General features: G+C 47.8%; 1 protein-coding gene across 3 annotated transcripts in view; it reads left to right on the plus strand.

Moving 5' to 3' along the window:
- Positions 1 to 7828: 7828 nt before the first annotated feature.
- The window catches only part of CYRIA (CYFIP related Rac1 interactor A), a 108159-nt gene continuing 97794 nt past the window's right edge, over positions 7829 to 18193 (plus strand). For 2 of the 3 annotated variants that reach the window (XM_030311614.1, XM_030311612.1), the window contains exon 1: positions 7837 to 7886. The gene's annotated coding sequence lies outside the window, so the exon portion shown is untranslated. Of the gene's footprint in view, positions 7887 to 18193 lie in introns of all 3 variants that reach the window. The other variant, XM_030311613.2, reaches the window with a different exon arrangement.

Below are 18193 nucleotides of genomic sequence, written 5' to 3' on the forward strand. Positions count from 1 at the left end.
TGGCATATGAGGAGAGGAAGCGTTTCCACATCAGAAGCCGAGAACTATTTGTTGGATTTGGTTAATAATCACTAATGTGGATTTTATTTTAAGATCACACAGCTAGAAAAGCACATTGTAGAATTTTTGTTTTATTCTTCAAAAAAAAAGCACTTTAAAAAAGCATTCTTCTGTTAAAAAGATCCGATGTTGCTCTTTCAAGCTTGGTTATACTTTACTTTTCCAGAGCTAACTTGAAAGGACAGGTTTTCTAATCTCTGGATCTTGAGGGATTCAGTTGAACTCAGATCAACCAGATGGATATTTATCAAGTGGACATTAGATGTCAAGCACTGAGAACACAGATGTTATACATATATATTTATATGTATATATGTATAAAATATGTATATATGTATGCCAGTGGGGTGTATTTATATTTTTACATGTTTATATGCATATATGTATATGCATGCATACATATGAGATACATACATATATGTATGTACATGTACCTATGCATACATTTTCTAAATTTCAGGAGCCAAAGAAGTGATGCACAGAAATAAAATACCATGAGATAAGGTGCGTGTAAGTCAGTGGGCTGGGCAGGCTGAAGGTCAAGATTCAGAAAAGATTTTATTAAAAGGTATTGTTCTCTCACCTGCAAGGATAACTTGGAGATTGTCTATTTGACAACAGACACGGGGCATTCCAAGGAGAGGAAATAACAGGCATGGAGAGAAGAGTGATACAATATTCTGAGTTAAAGAGTGGAAAGAAATGCATCATGAAGAACAAGCTAAGGGGAGACTATCAACAGCCATGTGAGTTCTGCCAAGATGTATGACCATGTCCTGGGGCTGCCACCATCACGTACGTCTCCCAGAGAGGATGCTGGAGCTTCAGATGGACAGCGGATGGGGTGGACTGAATATGAAGGCACAGGACCAAACAGAAAGTTGTCCAAGTAACTCAAGCCAGAGCTGATAAGGGGTTGAGCTGAGCAGTGGCTCAAGGGAGAATAAAAAAAAAGAAATTATGAGTTTTAAACATATCAAGTGTCACTACTTTAAGGCACTTTTCAAGTGATTAAGGAGTCAAAAAACAAATACAATGGAGTGAAAATCATTACCACGGCTATTTACGGGAACGTCACATATAGTACTCACGTGCATATAAACATGAAACATTCGTACATTATTAGCAGGGCTATCAAAGCAGTTCAGTGCAGTAAACTATTCTGTTTGGTGAGAATTTTAACATCATCTTAATACCCGGTTCTGTTTTCAGCTCCCCAAATTGGACACAATTTCTGAGACCGAGAGAGAGAATCCAGGCTTACGTCCAAATTAACCTGTCTGCTTGCTCGTTGATAAGCTTCCTGAAAAGCCAAGAAACTATTTGTAAGGAAAAGGAAGACGATCTGGTTGTCCAAGGAATTCAACGCTCGGTTCTAAATTTTGAACCATGACACCCGTGTTTCATTTTCTTAGTTTGTGGCTAGGACTCAACTGACAACTTGAATGAGTTACATCAAGCCTTAGTTTCCCTGGTTATAAAATGGGTATAGTCAGAAGTGAACCCCACTTACCTGTTTGCGATGCTGCATAAATGACTAGGCAATGCCTATAAAATGCTCTCAGCCTTCACTCAAAGGTCCCCATGTATGTGTCATTACTTTGTTGATGGTGATTTTGGAGTTGGTGTGAGCTTTGTGGGTGGTGAGGCAGAGTCCCCTAGAGGGTCTGACTCACTTTTGTCAAAGCTGCCAAAAATTGATGCAATCAGCAATTTCTGGATTTACCTGGCTAGCCGAATATTGAGATCAACTGACTATGAAAAACTATGAGACGGGTTGGACTCAGAAGAGACTAGACGTCTGACATTGAAACCTTGCAAATTAGAGAAAGAAGGAGAGAGAAGAGAGAGAGAATGGAAGCAGAAATACCTTAGTGGTGGAACTAATAAAAATCACTTTTTAAATTTGGTAGCTGAGTGGGGCGCCTGGGTGGCTCAGTCGGGTAAGCGGCCGATGTCAGCTCAGGTCATGATCTTGTGGTCTGTGAGTTCGAGCCCGGCGTCAGGCTCTGTGCTGGCAGCTCAGAGCCTGGAGCCTGCTTCCAGTTGTGTGTCTCCCTCTCTCTCTGCCCCTCCCCTGCTTGCTCTCTGTCTGTCTCTCTCTCTCTCAAAAAAAAAAATAAAATAAAATAAACATTAAAAAGTTTAAATTTGGTAGCTAAGTTACATCAAGCACTGTATTGGGTACTAATTAATTATCTGCGTATTTGTTACCTCTTTCACATTTCTGTCTGGCGCACAGTGGCATCGATAAATGTCAGTTGCATAAACAACCTTGTATGGTTATATAAGTCCTATCCCCCTGCTTCATATGTATGTGATTACCAAGGAAGCAAGAAGTTGAGAAACCTGCCCAGAGTCACGCTGCTTTAAGTGGGGAAGGGGAGCCCAGACTGAAATCTTGACCTCTCTGCAAAACTCCTGCATGGTTCCCATGACTTTCCTGCTTCCAGTCATCTACTTTCCTTTCTTCTCACCACTCCATATTTTACTGCCAGTGTTCCCTTTCAGTTCCTGGGCTTTGTAATCTTTCTCCATTGTTGGCCATCATGTGACTCTGTTTTTCCAGATCCTAGGAATTCATTGCTCCTTCTTCTCTTTGGGGAGGGGAATATGAGTGGATGTTGCCGTTTACCATGTTTTTACCCATCTTGGAAGATTTTTCACATGAGAAGGATCTTCCATATATAAGCCTCCTTGCACTCAAAGGTAGGGCTCTTCTTGAATAGCCACAAGGAACCAAATATGGGAGAAAACCCAGAGACATTTTGCCGCTTTATTAATGTAAATTTATAAATTGTTGGGAAAATTGCTAAAGAAATGCAAGACAGGATTGAATGGCTCACTCATCAGATGTCATTAATGGAGTGCCAGGTTTGTATGTATCAGGTGCTCCTCAAGGTGCTGGAAAGGTACACAGGGAGATAAAAGTCAGATACTGGCTGCAAGGAGTTCACAGTCTAGGCAGGAGGCACATAGAGTCTATGCTCATTATTTGCAGATTTTGTGTTTGTGAATTTGCCCACTCACTGAAGTGGATTTGTAACCTCAAAACCAATACTCTCGGTGCTTTTCCAATGTGTCATTTTCCAATGTGCACCAAGCACTGAGAAACCCAAGTCGCCAACACACATGTTTCTAGCTGAGGTTGACTGAGGCGAAATTCTGTCTTCTTGTTTCAGCTGTAAACAAGTGCCCTTTCCATGGTCTACTTGGTGCCATGTTTTTCATGTTTGTGTGCTTTATGGTGGTGATTTCACTGTTTCAGGTGGCCCCCAAGCGTAGTGCTGAAGTGCTGTCTGTGCTGCAAAGTGTGCAAAGGCTGTGGTGTGTCTTACGAGAAAACACGTGTTAGACAAGCTCCGTTCAAGCGTGCGTTACAGTGTTATTGGCTGTGAGTTCAATGTTAATGAATGAAACCACATAAGGTACACATTAAATAAGGTGTTTTAAACAGAAACACATGTAAGACACAGCCTGGTGAATGCTATGGTGAAGGTGTGAATGCCACACTGTGGGCACACACAAGAAGGAACAATGGACTCCACCCAGGAGAGTCGCAGGAGGCATTATAGAGGGGTTGCTTATGAGCTGGGATTAAAAACAAAAAACAAACACACAAACAAAACAACTAAGTAAAAAACGCAATGAATGGGCCAGGATGGAAGGTCGTTCAAGGCAGATCGGAACCACGTGCAAAGGAAGGGAGATCCGAAAGAGCCTGACACGCTCAGTGATTTAAAAAGTGATTAAAGTCAGATATTTTAAGTCACAAGCTCCAATTCATCCACATGCAGAATTTTCAGCCTTTACCAAGTTTCTCTACATAGTTTGGACTGTGATTTTTTTGCAACAAGGAAGTGTGCGGTATGTCAGCTGTGAAAATTGGCTCAATATTCATAATCAGATCTATTATGCTCCCTCTGAAGCCTGGGCCATGTTTCCGTAGAAACCCCTAGTTACATAAAGGAACCCCGGTCTGTAATTGGCAAGAACATCCACCACCTTTGGAAGCCATTATAGTAACGCCAGAGGGAAAGCCAGTGCCGTATAATTCCTGCTGGAGAAAAGTAAATGAGGAGGGCAAAGAGAAAGAGCCCTTTCCCGAAGAGAAAGAGTCTTCCCGCAAGCAGAGAGCACTGTAGCGCTTCAGAACACGGGATCATTCAGCCTCTGCTTCCCATCCTCATCTATGAATCAACCCAATAACCAGCTCATCTGCAGAGAACATTTACTGTATGCCCAGCATTATTCAAGGGACAAGGAGGCAACATACACTCACACACACGCACGTGCACACACACACACACACACACACACAATTGTTCTTTCCTTCACTGCTACAAAGCAGTTTACATTAGCCTTCACATCAACCTCCTGAGGTAGGTTTTATTACTTCCATTTTATAGAAGAGAAAACCAAAACTCCAAAGGCTTCGGTAACTTAAGTTCATACGGCCAGTGAGTGGCAGGATCGGGATTTATGCTCACCTTTGATTTCAAGTCAAGTGGAGGTTTTATCCGTGTCTCGGAAAAGGTCCTTGTCCTCAAGACACTTGTGTATGTGATGAATCAGAAGTGGCTCAGGTTGTTAGTTTCAGAGGAATTCAGAATAAAGAAGCATGGACACAACAGTGCCACCACCGCCCTCCAGACATCATGAGCATCAGAACATGCAGTCTTTGGTAACCGGCGATGGAGAGGAAGTCACCCGAGGTATACAGAGAAGCAAAGGTTTGGAAGCAGAAGTCTTTTGGGTGAATGAGGGGAGAAAGCAAGACTTTGTCCAGGGATTAGAGGGAATGTTCTACCAGCCCTAGAATGGATGGATCTCGGTGGATGGTGAGGAGCTCTAAGTGGGATCAGCCCTTGAGACTTTGCCTCCAGAGAGGATGTCTATCTTCCATGACCCTGCCATTCATTCAGTAAATATGAGCAGGCACTGAGTTTGTGCCAAGCATTGTTCTCAGCAGTGAGGATTTTTTAGAGAATGTGTTTTCAAATGTGAGAGAGCAGAACCTGGTCCGTGGGGGTCAGCCCACAGGCCCCCAGTGATGATGGAAGATCTCAGTGACCATTCTCACTGTGGCCTCTTCTTTCTCTGCCCCAGTCCCCAAGCAACTTCACCTGTCCTCAGCCTCTTTATTTGACACTCCAGTCAAGGCCACCCAGTTTCCCGGAGCTCCCAGGGTCAAAGGCAGTCTTCTTAGGCTCATGTTCTGATTCTTCACTCTCAGCCCACTTTGTGCTGTCCCTCAGGTACTGGCAGCCACACTGAACCCCTTCCCACCAGGGCGTCCCTTTGGTTCCTCTCCCTGGAGAGTCCTTGACCCCATTTCCTGTCTACTGAAGACTAACTCATCCCTCAGGGTTCAGCTCAAAAGAATCTGCTTCTGCAGTGCCTGGGTGGCTCAGTTGGTTAAATGTCTGACTTCGGCTCAGGTCATGATCTCACGGTTTGTCAGTTCGAGCCCCACATCAGGCTCTGTGCTGACAGCTCAGAGCCTGGAGCCTGCTTCAGATTCTGTGTCTCCCTCTGTCTCTGCCCCTCCCCTGCTCATGCTCATGCTCTCTCTCGCTCTCTCTCTCTCTGTCTCTGAAATAAACATTAAAAAAAAAAAAAAAGAATCTGCTTCCAATTTCCCCCAATCTCATTGAATTCCTTCTTGTCTTGGGCCCATACAGCAAATAGCTCTATTCTAGTCTCCTTTCTATTCTGCCTTGTCATAAACCAGGCTGAGTACTCTTTAGGGCCGGGGACATGCACCTTTATGCCATCATTTAGCACAGTACCTAGCCCTTTGTCAAAGCTTGAGAAATCTCTTTTAAGAAATAAATACACGAAGAGGATGCCCCTGAAACTAGAACAGTTCGTTTTAAAGTTAATTTAATTAAGACATTAAGGTTCATTTTAGCAAACTTATATTGTGAATGAAAACCATCTGAAATTTAATCTTAACCTAGCTGCCCCTTCAATGACAGTTTAATTTCACTATAATCTTTATTATAGTAACTTCTAAACCTGTTATTAGTATTACTAATGAAGTTGAAAGACCATTTCATCTGATTATTGTGTCTTAGGAAACATTTAATTATTAAATTCCACACTGATAATTAGAAACCCTATTATTTCATAATGGGCTAGGCAATACCATACAGGTATCCCTCAATTACTGAAACAGAAGCTGTCTTTTAAGTGTGTGGAAGTGAAATCTCATACATCAAATAGTCTCTTCTCACCAACCTAAGCTATATTATTAGAGACAGACAGGTGTAAAGTAAGGAGTATCCCCATGCCCTGAAATGGTAGCATTTTATGGGGTGAATGGCATCTGTGGGTGGGTCGTCCTTGTCCTTCCCAGAGCCTGGCCAGGTCCAAGATGGAGAGAATAAGCCAGAAGTTTCGGAGTGTGTATGTATGGGGGTGGATTAAGAAGGCTCTTCTAATAGAGCTACCCAAAGAGAAAATAGATTATCTTTGCAGGGATTGACAACAGGGGTTGGGCCAGGCATGGGGGGGCAGGGGCTTGGCCACCAAAAGAAGGGGAACGTGTTCATTCTAAGGACACTTCCAAGTGGGATACTATTTTATTCTAACTAGATTGTGCTCTCCTGGGCCTTGTCTGAATTCTTACCAAAACTCAGAGTGGGTGGCATGCTAGGCAGCTCAAGGAAGCTTTCTGGAGTCTGAAAGAGGCTGGGATGGCATCACGTTCCTTGTGGAGACACTGGAACTCAGACAGAAGATGGGTTGACCAAAGTCTCCGGAAGCTCCCCACGCTCTGGGATCTGGGCTCCTTGTGCTCCCAGACTGCCCCCCGAGCACCCCCCCACCCCGGGGGAAACCGACATGGCTGCAAGCACATGGCTAGGCCCATTGTAGGGGGTTAATAGATGTTTCATGATGCTCTGGCTGACTGACTGGGAAAGGAAGCAGGAGAAGCCTGCCCTCCCACCCCCAAGAGGAGCTCTGACTCACAACCTGTTTGGCACTGTGCACCTCTCTGGTTTCCTGAACCTCTCTCTCTAATGCATAAAGCCTCCGTGGCAGATGTTTTAAAACAATGATCATGACAATGACACTGTAATCCCTTACATTCCCTTTGCATCATAGAAATTTTTAGAGTGTTTTTGCAGGCTTACTCTTTAGGGTAGTTACGTTATTTGGACTGAGAATTTGCAAGACTTTTTTGGTGGACCCATCAGATAACCGCAGCCCCCAGGGCTGGGAATCTGTTCACAGTATGAGTAAGGAGGGACAGGGAGGAAGGCTGGTTCAGAACCCAAAGTAATTTGAGAGTGTGGGTAGAGGTTAGGGTGGTCTGGTGGGGGGGGCGTGGGCACTAAATTGAGGGTGGGCGTGCCCATCTATCTAGGGATTGATTGCAGGGCCTTTTTTTTTTTTTTTTTTTTTTTTTTCTTTTTTGGTTTTCTTGGAAGGAATAATGGGTATGGAGGAATTCAGTGTGTAGAAGCAATAAGGGCTGGTCCGGGCTTCCTCCTGGGGGGCAAAGCCAAACGGCCAAGGCCGAAAGAAGGGCAGGGGCTACCTTGTGTGGAGATGGCCGGCACCGGCCCCAGGACGTGGAAGGGGTGGCCGCTCTAGCGTGGGGCGAGGCGGGTGCCGGCGGGGGTAGGGAGTCCCGGGGGCCGGGGCGGGGCGGGGCGGCCGCGGCGGGCCGGGCTGGGGGCGGGCCGGGGCGGGGCGGGCCGGGGCGGGGCTCCGGGGCCGTCTCGCAGGCTGCGGCGGCCGCGGGAGAGGCGTCCACAGCGGCGGCGGCTGGGGCAGCGGCGGACGCGCGGCCAAGCAGGGCGGCGGCGAGCCCGGTGAGCGCGGCGGGGACGCGGCGGGGACGCGGCGGGGAGCACGGGTGGGGGTCGGCGGGGAAGGGGGTTCGGGAGGCGCCGGGAGAACCCTGCCCCCGATGCCCCTGCAGCCTTCACGGGAGGGAGGGAGGGAGAGCCGAGAACCCAGTCCTTCAGCCCTTCTCCTGCGATCGCCGTCCAGATGTCCGTCTGTGCGCCCGTTGCCCTGCTCTCCGGGACTGCCTCCTGCTTGTGTTCTAGATCACCCCCCTCACCCCTCAACCGCTCAATCCCCGGCCCCCAGCCAGGTATCATCGGCTCCAGAGCCATTCTTCCAGGAGACCCCATCCTTCTGCTTCCCTCTTCCCACCACCAGAGGCCCGGGCTCCCCATCTTTCTCTACAGCCTGAGAGGCAAGGATGACCGCTTCCCCAGTGCCTGCATACCTGGACCTTTCTGCTGCCACCTGCCCCAGATGTTCTTAGCCAGCCAGCACACTGCTGTGCCTAGGACCCAGGCCTCCTCTCTAGATCACTTCCTTCTCCTCAGAATCCCAGGCTGGCAAGAGGGACTTTACAGATCCTGAGCTTTGAGAACAATTTGACCCACTTCCCAAAAGGCTGGTCCCAGGCCAGCCATGCTGTTCGGTGGAGACACCTGTCTTGCCTGCCAGCTGAAGGACCAAGAAGCCTCTGTCAAAATGGGCCAGTGGGTTCCTAGGTCCTTCTCCAAGCTGTTCTGACTTGCTGGCCAGTGTCCCCAGAGACCAGAACCAAGACCTTTGTCATTTAAGACCTCTAGAGGTATTTGCTGACCCCACCCCCAGATCCTCCAAATTCCCCCAGCAGCTGACAGGCCACTGTTCTGGGCTTGGCCTCTTCACCCATGTGCTGGCTTCCCTGCTTGCTCCCCAAGGACTTGGGGCAGAGTAATGGGGCAAGTGTTTGGGGCCTTTGTAGCCCCCACAGCTCTGTGGGCCTCCTGCCTTACTCTGTTGGAAACTTTTCCTCCGGTCTTTCCCCATCACCATCCCTCTGGATAGGGCCTGTGCCATCTGCATATCATTGAGTCCCCAGGGCACAGCAAGCTGGGCTGGGACTGTGAAGGGCTGGGACCCCGTGCTGCACGAGGGCGAGCAGGAGGAGGGTGGCAGCCAGCCGGGTCAGGCTGGGCATCTGGGCCTGGGGGCTCAGGCCTTAGGGTGGGTCCTTGGCTTTCCCTTGAGCTCCGAATGGGGTCCCAGGCTGGCTTTGCTGTGAAGAGAGGAGGCAGAACAGGGGCTGTTTTCCCTGCGTGCTTCTGACTGTCTTGTGTTGCTATGGTGACAGTTTTGCCTCTCTTCCTCCTTCTGACTCTTCTGGGAGCTGGTTTTTATTGGTCTGTTGTCCTGTCTTTTATGGCTCTAATTTCTCCTTTCTACTTGGTCTGAAATAAACAGTCATAAACATGGGCACTGGGCCCAGGCTGGGGGCTGGCAGAACTTCACCTCCTTCTGGCCCTGGGCTCCTGTGAGGGGAGAGAGGTGAGGACCCACCCGTCCACACCCCCTCCCATCTGCGTCTCTGGGAAGCGGGCAGCACACAGGGGGTGGCAGACTGCCTCGGTGCTAATACTGGACTCCGTGTATGGTAAGGGGCTCACTGCTGCTGTTCACGACAGCCCCGTGCCGTAGGGGCTGTCCCCACTTTGCAGATGACGAAACTGAGCTCCAGTGAGCTATTGCCCTCAGGTCACACTGGTTTTAGCACTCAGGGATGGAGCTGGCATCGTGAAGCCCATCTCCCTGCCTTCCCACCCTGTGGGCTTCCTGGTCCTGCTCCCCAACCGCCAACTCCCTGGGGCAGCAGAGCAACCCAACCCCCACGTTCTAGAGGTGCTGCGGACTCCCACAGAGGCGAGCTGCCAGGGAGCTCCCTGTCAGGTCCTTTGGTGCACCCTTGACCCCAACTGTTGGAGACCCAAGTTGAGAGGGGAGAGAAGCCACTTGTGACTTCCTGTTTTTGACTCAGACCAAGAAGCATTCGGTTTGCTTTTGCTCTCAGAGCCTAGTTGCAACTGGGTAAGTCAGGGGCACGGAGAGCCAAGTAAACCCACGCTCCCCACCCCAGCCAGCCCTGGGTGAGGAGTTCAGAGTTCTCCAGGGCCATAGGGTCACCGACTGCCAGTTGTCAGTGACACTCTCCAGAGAAGCTGCCCTGTCTCTTCCTCTCTTCCCTTTTATTTTCCCTTCCTTTCTCACCCCCTCCCCTTTCTCCCTTCACTTTGCTTATGCTCCAGGCTTATTAATAATACTCTGAAGAAGCAAATGGTAACATGAGAAGACTAGGGAATCAGCAGCCTCATTGTCGAATGTTGGCCCTGGGGACGTCCGTCACTCCTATGGGCCTCAGTTTCAAGTCTTTAAAATGGGGTTTACGTGTCTATCTATGTTAGCTTGCTCTTGAAGGATGGCGTGGAGTAGCCTATAGGGGGTGCTTTGAACAGCCGATAGCCTGAAGCACCTGAATGTCCTCATCCCGTTGGGAAATCTCAGTGTTGGAGACCCCGAACTACTGCCCAGAGATTAGAACTGATCTAGAAAGAATTAAGCCGTGAAATGTCAGGGTTAGAGGCATTCCTTAAAGCCATCTTGTCTGCCCTTGACGTTGCATTCACTTAGTTCACCTACTTGACATTCATTGAGCATCTACTCGGCACCAAATATAATTGTGGGAACTGGGGATTTCAAAAAACATGTGCATTATTCCTTTTTTCAAAGAATGTAGTCAGACATGGAAAGAGATCCTTAGGATACAGTCAGAGAGGTGGTGTGACAAAGTCACGGTGATGCAGGGCCCGGAGATGACAATTTGACTAGGTCACGGTTAAGGCTGAATCGGGCATCGTGTGCTTGGCTCCTATTTCATCCTGGTTAAAATCCTTTCTCAGAGGCTGCGTGAATTCCCTCACAGGGCAGCGTGGTGATTGGAAAGAAGTGGATTTTGGAGTCAGCTATGACTCCAAACTCTGTAGCTGTAGGATCCTGGACTAGATAACCACACAGAGCCTCAGTTCTTGTATCTGTAAAATGGCAATAACGCTACTTGCCTTCTGAGATGTAAACGATCTTAATGTCTTTATGGGGTCTGGCATGGTGCCCACCTCGTAGTGCACTTGCCAGTATTTAGTCTGATTGATTAGGAAAGAGTTCTCCAGTACTAGGCCTCTGGGTCCTCTTAGCAGAGGTGGGGAGCTCTTTGGACTAATTCTGGCCTTTGGAGATCCACTCATTATCTGGGAAGGTTGCAAATTGCCCATGCTCGGGACCCTCAACTGCTGGTTAATCGTTGAGTTATCTCTCACCAGAGAAATGATCCTTTACCACACGGGGACTCTATGCAAATCCCCAACACTTTTGTTTTCTCAAGGGGGAACCTATTTGAAATGGCAAAGAACACTCTGAGTTTCAAGGATAAGCTACTATCTGTGAGAGTACTTTGATTTGATGAAGTCCCACGTGTTGATTTTTTCTTTGTTGCCTTTGATTTTGGTGTCAAATCCAAAAATTCATTGCCACGACCAGTGTCAGAGAGCTTATGGCCTGTATTTTCTAGGAGTTTTATGGATTCAGGTTTTACTTTCAAGGTTTTAATCCATTTTGCGCTTATATGTGTGTATGGTGTAAGAAAGGGGTCCAGTTTTCCCAGCACCTTTTATTGAAGAGACCATTTTTCCCTCTTGTGTTTCTTGGCTCCTTTGTCAAAGGATACTTGCAAATGAATGCTTCATGCTTTTTATTCTGGGCATGTGTAGCTTCCTTTTTTTTTTTTTTTTTTTTTTTTTAAAGTTACCACATATACATTTTCTCAAATCCTCCCCAGAATTCTGTGACATTAGTATTATCGGCCCCTTTTCACAGTTAAGGAAACCGGGAGGGGCAAGGTAACAACACAGAGCCCATCAGCCGGAATTTAAAACTGGGTCCTGCTTGCTCGCTGTTTGTGCGTTGGTATACAGTCTTGTCATTTCGTTGGCTGGTGTGTCAGTGACCTAAAGTAATTGTGTTTGGAGAACAAGGGCAGATTTTAACAGGGAGGACCTGGTCGGTAACTTAGACTCATAGTAAATATTTAGAGACTTTATTAGAGTTTTGCTCTCAGCGTAGCATTAATGGAGCTCTCCGCAGCTGGCCGAGGCTTCATTCTGGGAGGTGATGAATGGAAGAGGAATCTGACATGTCCAAGTTAAGAGGAAGTGTTCGATGATGCTGAAAGGAGCGTCCTCTGCACATGAACGGATTACCGGTTTGTCACTGAAATAAATGGGACTGATTTCATAACTGTCATTAGAACCCACCTCTAGGAGTAGGAAAGTATTGAGAAGCAATTGTGGAATTACTCACCGCTAGCCTTTCTCAGGAATTCAGAAGCCCGATTTCCCTGGTCTGAGAACCCGTTGTCCCAGCGAATCAGGTGTGAAAATGGTGCCGTGTTCCCCAGCAATGTGTTTACCTGGTCCAGCTTAGCGCTGCGGACAGATGTGCTCCTATGGGCAATTATCTCAGGGCCAGAGTCTGGTGTCTGCTTATTTAATGACTTCACTCTCCAATAAAAACTCTGTATGGTGTAGATAATTAGATCTCTAAAATGAAACCGGGGAAATGGTGTGCCCCCAAAGCATTTAATTGCAGTTTTATGATGGATCAAGCGTAAAGATGAGATCACTCATTCACTTATTTAACAGATACGTACAGGGCAGGCCGTTGCCCTCTGCTGCCAGAGATGGCACGTAGTGATCAGTGTGGCATCATCCCTGCCCGCAGCTGGCTCTCACTCCGTGGGGAAGCAGAGCAGGAGACACATTGCTAAACGCAGCTTGGCATTCGTGTGCCGGAGAAAGAGGGAAATATAATTGTTTTGACTCTTGCTGCAAGGCGGTCCATTTCTGTCCACATGGTATTGTTTGCGGCGCATCTGAAATACACCTGACATGTTGCAGGTTGAGAGGCTTGGGATAGGGAAGCACGTGGTGTAGACAGCTGATGACCCGGGCGTGGCTCTCACCTCTGCTCCTCGCTGCCCGGGTCGGTTTCTCTCCTGGTGACACGGGAAGGCTGGATTTGATGACTTAAAAGGACCCTTCCACATCTAGCTTAATGATCATAATAAGCCCCTGGGCTCCTTTTCCTGAGTGATGGGGAAGGAAGCAAGGCTGGCAGCCTTAGTCAGCAAGGCTGCCGAGGCAGAGCTGGTGTGTTTTCAAATAATCCTCTCAAGGAGCAAAGAAACCTTGCTCTCCCTCACAGAAAGGGAACCACCTTCTGATCGAGCATCAGGGAAATAAGTCAAAGCCAGTGATGACAGGGAGAGACAAAAGGGTTGCAAATACTCAGCAAGAGGTGGGGAGCAGAGTCACCAGCTTCCTCCTACATTCCAGGGTCTCTGCTGACATGGGTATGGAGGGCTTGGCTTCACAGATGCCTTGGTTACTGCCGTTGTCTTAAGTTAACGTTTTTCAAAAAATAATTTGGTTCGATGATTCCCAGGCCTTAGAATAAATGAAAATGCACAATCATTTTAGGATGGTGAGGAACAGAGGGAAACACACAACTTCGTCAACACTCCATCAAGTTCTGTCCTTCCCACTGACCAAACATAGGCCCTTCCAGGGGCAACCATGGGGCTGGGTCCCAGTAGCCTAGAATAGGGTGGCAGCATGCTGGGGCCAGGGGGCGAACTAACAGGGAGTCAGAGAAGACCCGGGGTCTTCCACCCACGCTGCCCACTCCCTAGCAGCCTAAATTCTCATCTTCTGAGTCTTGTGGTCCCTTTGGTAACACGTGGGCCGTGGCAGCTTCTGAACCATGTAAATATTGTCAGCAGGAATCATGAGCACTTATTGTCACTTTTAGTCACCTTTTGATGAGCTTTGGAAACAGATAGCCGCATTCTGGGTGGAGAAATTGAAATGGAGAGGTGCTAAGGAACTTGCAGAATGCCATTTCATTCAGGAAGGTTGCGGGGTTGGCGCCTAAAGCCACATCTGTGTGCCTGCAAAGCCTGGGCTCTCTCCACCACCCGTAGGAGAAATGAGAACCGTGCATATGTGAGGAGTGTGGAATTAAAAAGATGTGTCTTGGGGAAAATCCTCATCTCAAAGAGCTAGATGGGCCTCCCTCCACACCTTGAAACGGACAAAAAAAAAAAAAAAAAAAAAGGAAAGAAAATATAGCTGTGTTTTCAGTGCTTCCCTGTGACCGGCATCTCGGCATTGGACTGACGTCCTTGGAGGGTGTCCTTTGCTTAGCCCACTTCATCAGAGAATGCCATCCAGCAGTAATGAGCTGAGCCTCTGGTGTGTGCAGCATATGGCCTTGCTGAGCTGTGGAGCCCACCCAATTGAGGCAGGTTGTGTATAACTTATTTTTCAGACTTCTCCCTGAGACAGCTGGAGGTCATGGGAGCACAAGAAAACCGTGGACTGAGCTTGCAGAATGACAGATTCACATGTCGTCAAAACAAGAATGACACCTTTGGTCTACTTCCTCTATTTTACAAACACTGAGGTCAAGAGAAAGACATAGATAGATAGATAGATAGATAGATAGATAGATAGGGAACCCATATCAGAGACTTTTCCAAGGCTGGGACCAGAATTCAGCCTTGTGAAAGCTACAAGCAGACCGTAACTCTCTGAGATGTCTAGGGGTGAAATGTACACATGGAAGTTCTGTGCCAATATCCCTGGGGCTACAGGGCGAGTGTGCACCTGGAAACAAACAAACCTGGGTTGAAATCCTGGCTCTTCCTCTAGGCAGATTCCTTAGACTTGCTAAATTTTGTAATTTACGAACTGAAGTTAATGATATTTGTGTCTCAGGAATATTGGAAAGAAGAAATTAATTAGCCACGTGTCAGCCTCCTTTTTTTGCCTGGTCTTTGAAGAAAATTTGAAAAATTTTTCGCTCCTTCTTTTAGGCTCCTCTTTATTTGTTGTGTGGGGTAGAAAGTGACACGGGGCTTCTCTTTTCTCTGACGGACACATTCCTGAATTGCCCCTCGACAAAGCCCCCAGATCCACTCCTCTGAGCTTATGTTTCTAGCTGTGAGTCTTCATATTATACTTGAATCAAACCTGGCTGTATTGTTTGCTAGAGTGTTACAAGTGTTGTACTTAATCTATAATCTGTCTCCCCACCCTTAGTCTTTTCCTTATCTTGTAAGTGTGCATAGGTGTGTTTTCTTTCTGAAGTGTTGAGGTTTCAAATCTGGGCCCTTGGGTACCTTCAGATGTAATGAATAAGGTTGCAAGATTGACATTCCCTTATTTGCAAGTCCAAAATCCAAAATGCTCTGAAAAGTTAAAGTGTTGTTTTTCATAACTCATTTGAAGTCAAAAGCTGGCCTGATTGTACATGAGACTCTTCATGGGTTTCATTTATACCACTCTAGGTGAATAAGTTTTTCATCAGAAGGATGAGTGTCCGGGAGCCTGCCAGGGTATACATAACATAGTACATGCACTGTACTATTGTTCTAAAATCTGAAAGGTTCTGAATTTAGAAGTACATCTAAGGAAAGAATATCAAAGAAGGGTTTGTGGACCTCTTATTCATAAACCCGAAAGAACACGTAGCTTCCCTGGAGAGAGAGAGAGAGAGAACGAGCGAGGGACGGGGAGGGACAGAAGACAGGATGAAAGAGAATCCCAAGCAGGCTCTTCACTGTCCCTGCAGAGCCCAATGTGGGGCTCGATCTCGTGAACCGTGAGATCATGACCCGAGCCAAAATCAAGTCGGACACTTAACTGACTGAGCCACCCAGGCGCCCCTCAAATGTCCTGCCTCTGATACTAGATGGTTTGGTGACACGGCTCATCTGGTGCTCATCAAAAGCCTTAATGCGTATTTTGTATGTGACGTGTGTTATATACTGTATTCCTACAATATAGTAAGCTAGAGAAAGGAAAATGTTAAGAAAAATCATAAGGAAGAGAAAATAGAATTACGCTACTGTCCTGCATTTATTGAAAAAATCTGTGGGTCAGTGGACCATGTTTTTCAAGGGTCAACTGTAATAGGAAATAAATGACCATTCTTGGCACAAACACAAAACAACAGCAGCAGCAATAACAACAAAAATTTTGAAGAATAGGTTCCAGCGTTTCGATGGGACGAAGTAAGTTTTTAAAAAAATTCCATAGGACTAAAAATAAACTGGGAATTTTTGGACTAGTGTGGCTTCTAGGCAAGTTTCATCATTGGCCGTTGGAGGAAGGTAGAAGGGAGTTTTTAAATCTTACTCATCATTTTAGCCATATGAGAGGGAACCGGGGCCTGGCCAGGGAGCATGGGGAAGTGAAAGCGGTAACCAGAGCGTGAGAAGGTCTCGCTTCTTATCTTGGGTCTGCTTCTGACTTGTTGAGTCAGCTTGGGCATGTTGCTTCCCTTCTCTGGGCACCAGGAACTCTGTTTCTAAGTAAATTAAGTCTTTCTTCCCCCGCTGTGAGTGGCTAGGGTGGAGGTGGGGGCCCCCATCAGAGTGAAAAGCGCCGAGCGGCTTGCTGGCTGTGTTCTTGAAGCTTCAGTCCTCCGTAGGGCCTCCGTGCAGGCCGGGGGGAGGCAAGAGGCTTCCCTGCCCCGTGCGTCGGTTTCCTCCGGCTGTTCCTTTACTTCTCACAACTCTGATCCTCCGGTTTGGTGGTGGGGGGCTGGTTTGTGTGGGATCCACCTGCACTGATGCCCAGCGAGGGCTCACTCAATGCTTGAGCATGCACGGCAGGTGACCGATGCCCTGCTGGAGGCGGCCATCCCAGCAGCTGCTCTCGTGACTGGGGTTGTAGTGAAGGTCACGGCTAGGCACTCTTGAAGCGGTGTCGGGAAGGAGAGTGAAAATTCCCTGTTGTAGAGCATGGAACCAGGGGAGGTCTACCCAAGGAACTGAAATAGTGTGCACCTTTGTGGGCTAAATATGGATTGTAGAACATGGAGGTACGGGGCTTTGGGGACCAGCCTTATTCTCTCTCTCCTTCTCTATTTCTTTGCCCTTTAAGTTTACAGTTGATGTATCACACCTCTGGCTTTTGCCAGGTTGAAAGTTTCGCATGTCCTCCTGGATCTCACGACGTATAAGAAATCGGTCGCTCTGCTCCTATCTGAGCACCCGCCCTGATCATCCAGGGGATTCTCACTTGGCAGTATTTCATGATAGGAACCAGGGGCCTGACTGTGGACGGGGGGTTTCCACAACGGAGAAGTGACCTTGAGTTTTAGGATCCTGAGGCCCTTCAGTTTGCAGACTGTGGGAGCCACTGGGGAGTGGTGAACATGGTCAACACCGGGGCACCCTGGTCCTGAAGTTCCCCAGGGTGCTTCCTGGGGCTGGCTGGTCCTCGTAAATCCGAGAGGCCCGGACTCCTGTGTGTGTGTGTGTGTGTGTGTGTGCATGTGCAAGATGGGGAGCCCCTTCAACTTCAGGGAGGTGTTACCAAGGCCAGAGCCTTGCCAGGTGCTCTCTGAGCAAGGCTCCCCCTCAACTTGAACCCTGGTTTTTGTGTAGCTCACTAAGGAACTGACCGCTGAGGGGCTCCCACGGGGCTAGGGGGCCTTTTGTGTTTCAAGGACCAGGGACCACCACTGAGATAGGCAATTCCGAGGTTCCCTGGCAGGAAGCAACCAGATCACATTTTTTTTAGGGAGACATGTCTAACTCTTTTGCTTTGGAAACACAGAACCCTGTCAAATCTTACTCTGGACATATTTGAAAACACTCAAATCATTTGAGCATACTACTTTAAAAATAAAAATAAATGGAAGAAGAGCCTAATATGGGTTTGAAAAAAAATAAAGGACTAGGAAAATATTCAGTTTTATTTACTAACTGGTTGGGGGACGTAGGAAAAGGTTATGAAAGAGAAAGAGAAGAGAAGGAGAAAGAGAAACCCCGAAGAGACACTGTGGCAGCTGCCTCTGCCCAGGAAACATGGTTTTCTGGTCCCCTCGTTGAAGGAAAGCAGCGTCGGGAGCCTGGAGGTGAGGGCAGAGAAAGAGCTAGGAGCTAGGAAGGGAGCTAGGAATCCTTGCTCAGTTTTGCTTCCTACGCTTCCAAGGAGCAGGGAGACCTAGTGGGATGTGGAGGGAGCACTGCCTGGGGAGTCTCTGGAGAACTGAGTTTCCCCCCTGGACTCCAGTGCCTCTTGAAAGAGTGGGTTTCACTGGATGAAGTGTAAAGCGAATCCTGGGTCTGGGTCGATGAGGGAAGCCTGGCTCTGAATTCCCGGGCTCAAGGCTGCCTCTGGGAGAGGGAGAGGGTTGTGTAAGCGCGTGCCCGATGAATGGAGTGCTATGTACA

The sequence above is a fragment of the Lynx canadensis genome, chromosome A3 (genome assembly GCF_007474595.2).
Source record: "Lynx canadensis isolate LIC74 chromosome A3, mLynCan4.pri.v2, whole genome shotgun sequence".
Classification (NCBI taxonomy): domain Eukaryota; kingdom Metazoa; phylum Chordata; class Mammalia; order Carnivora; family Felidae; genus Lynx; species Lynx canadensis.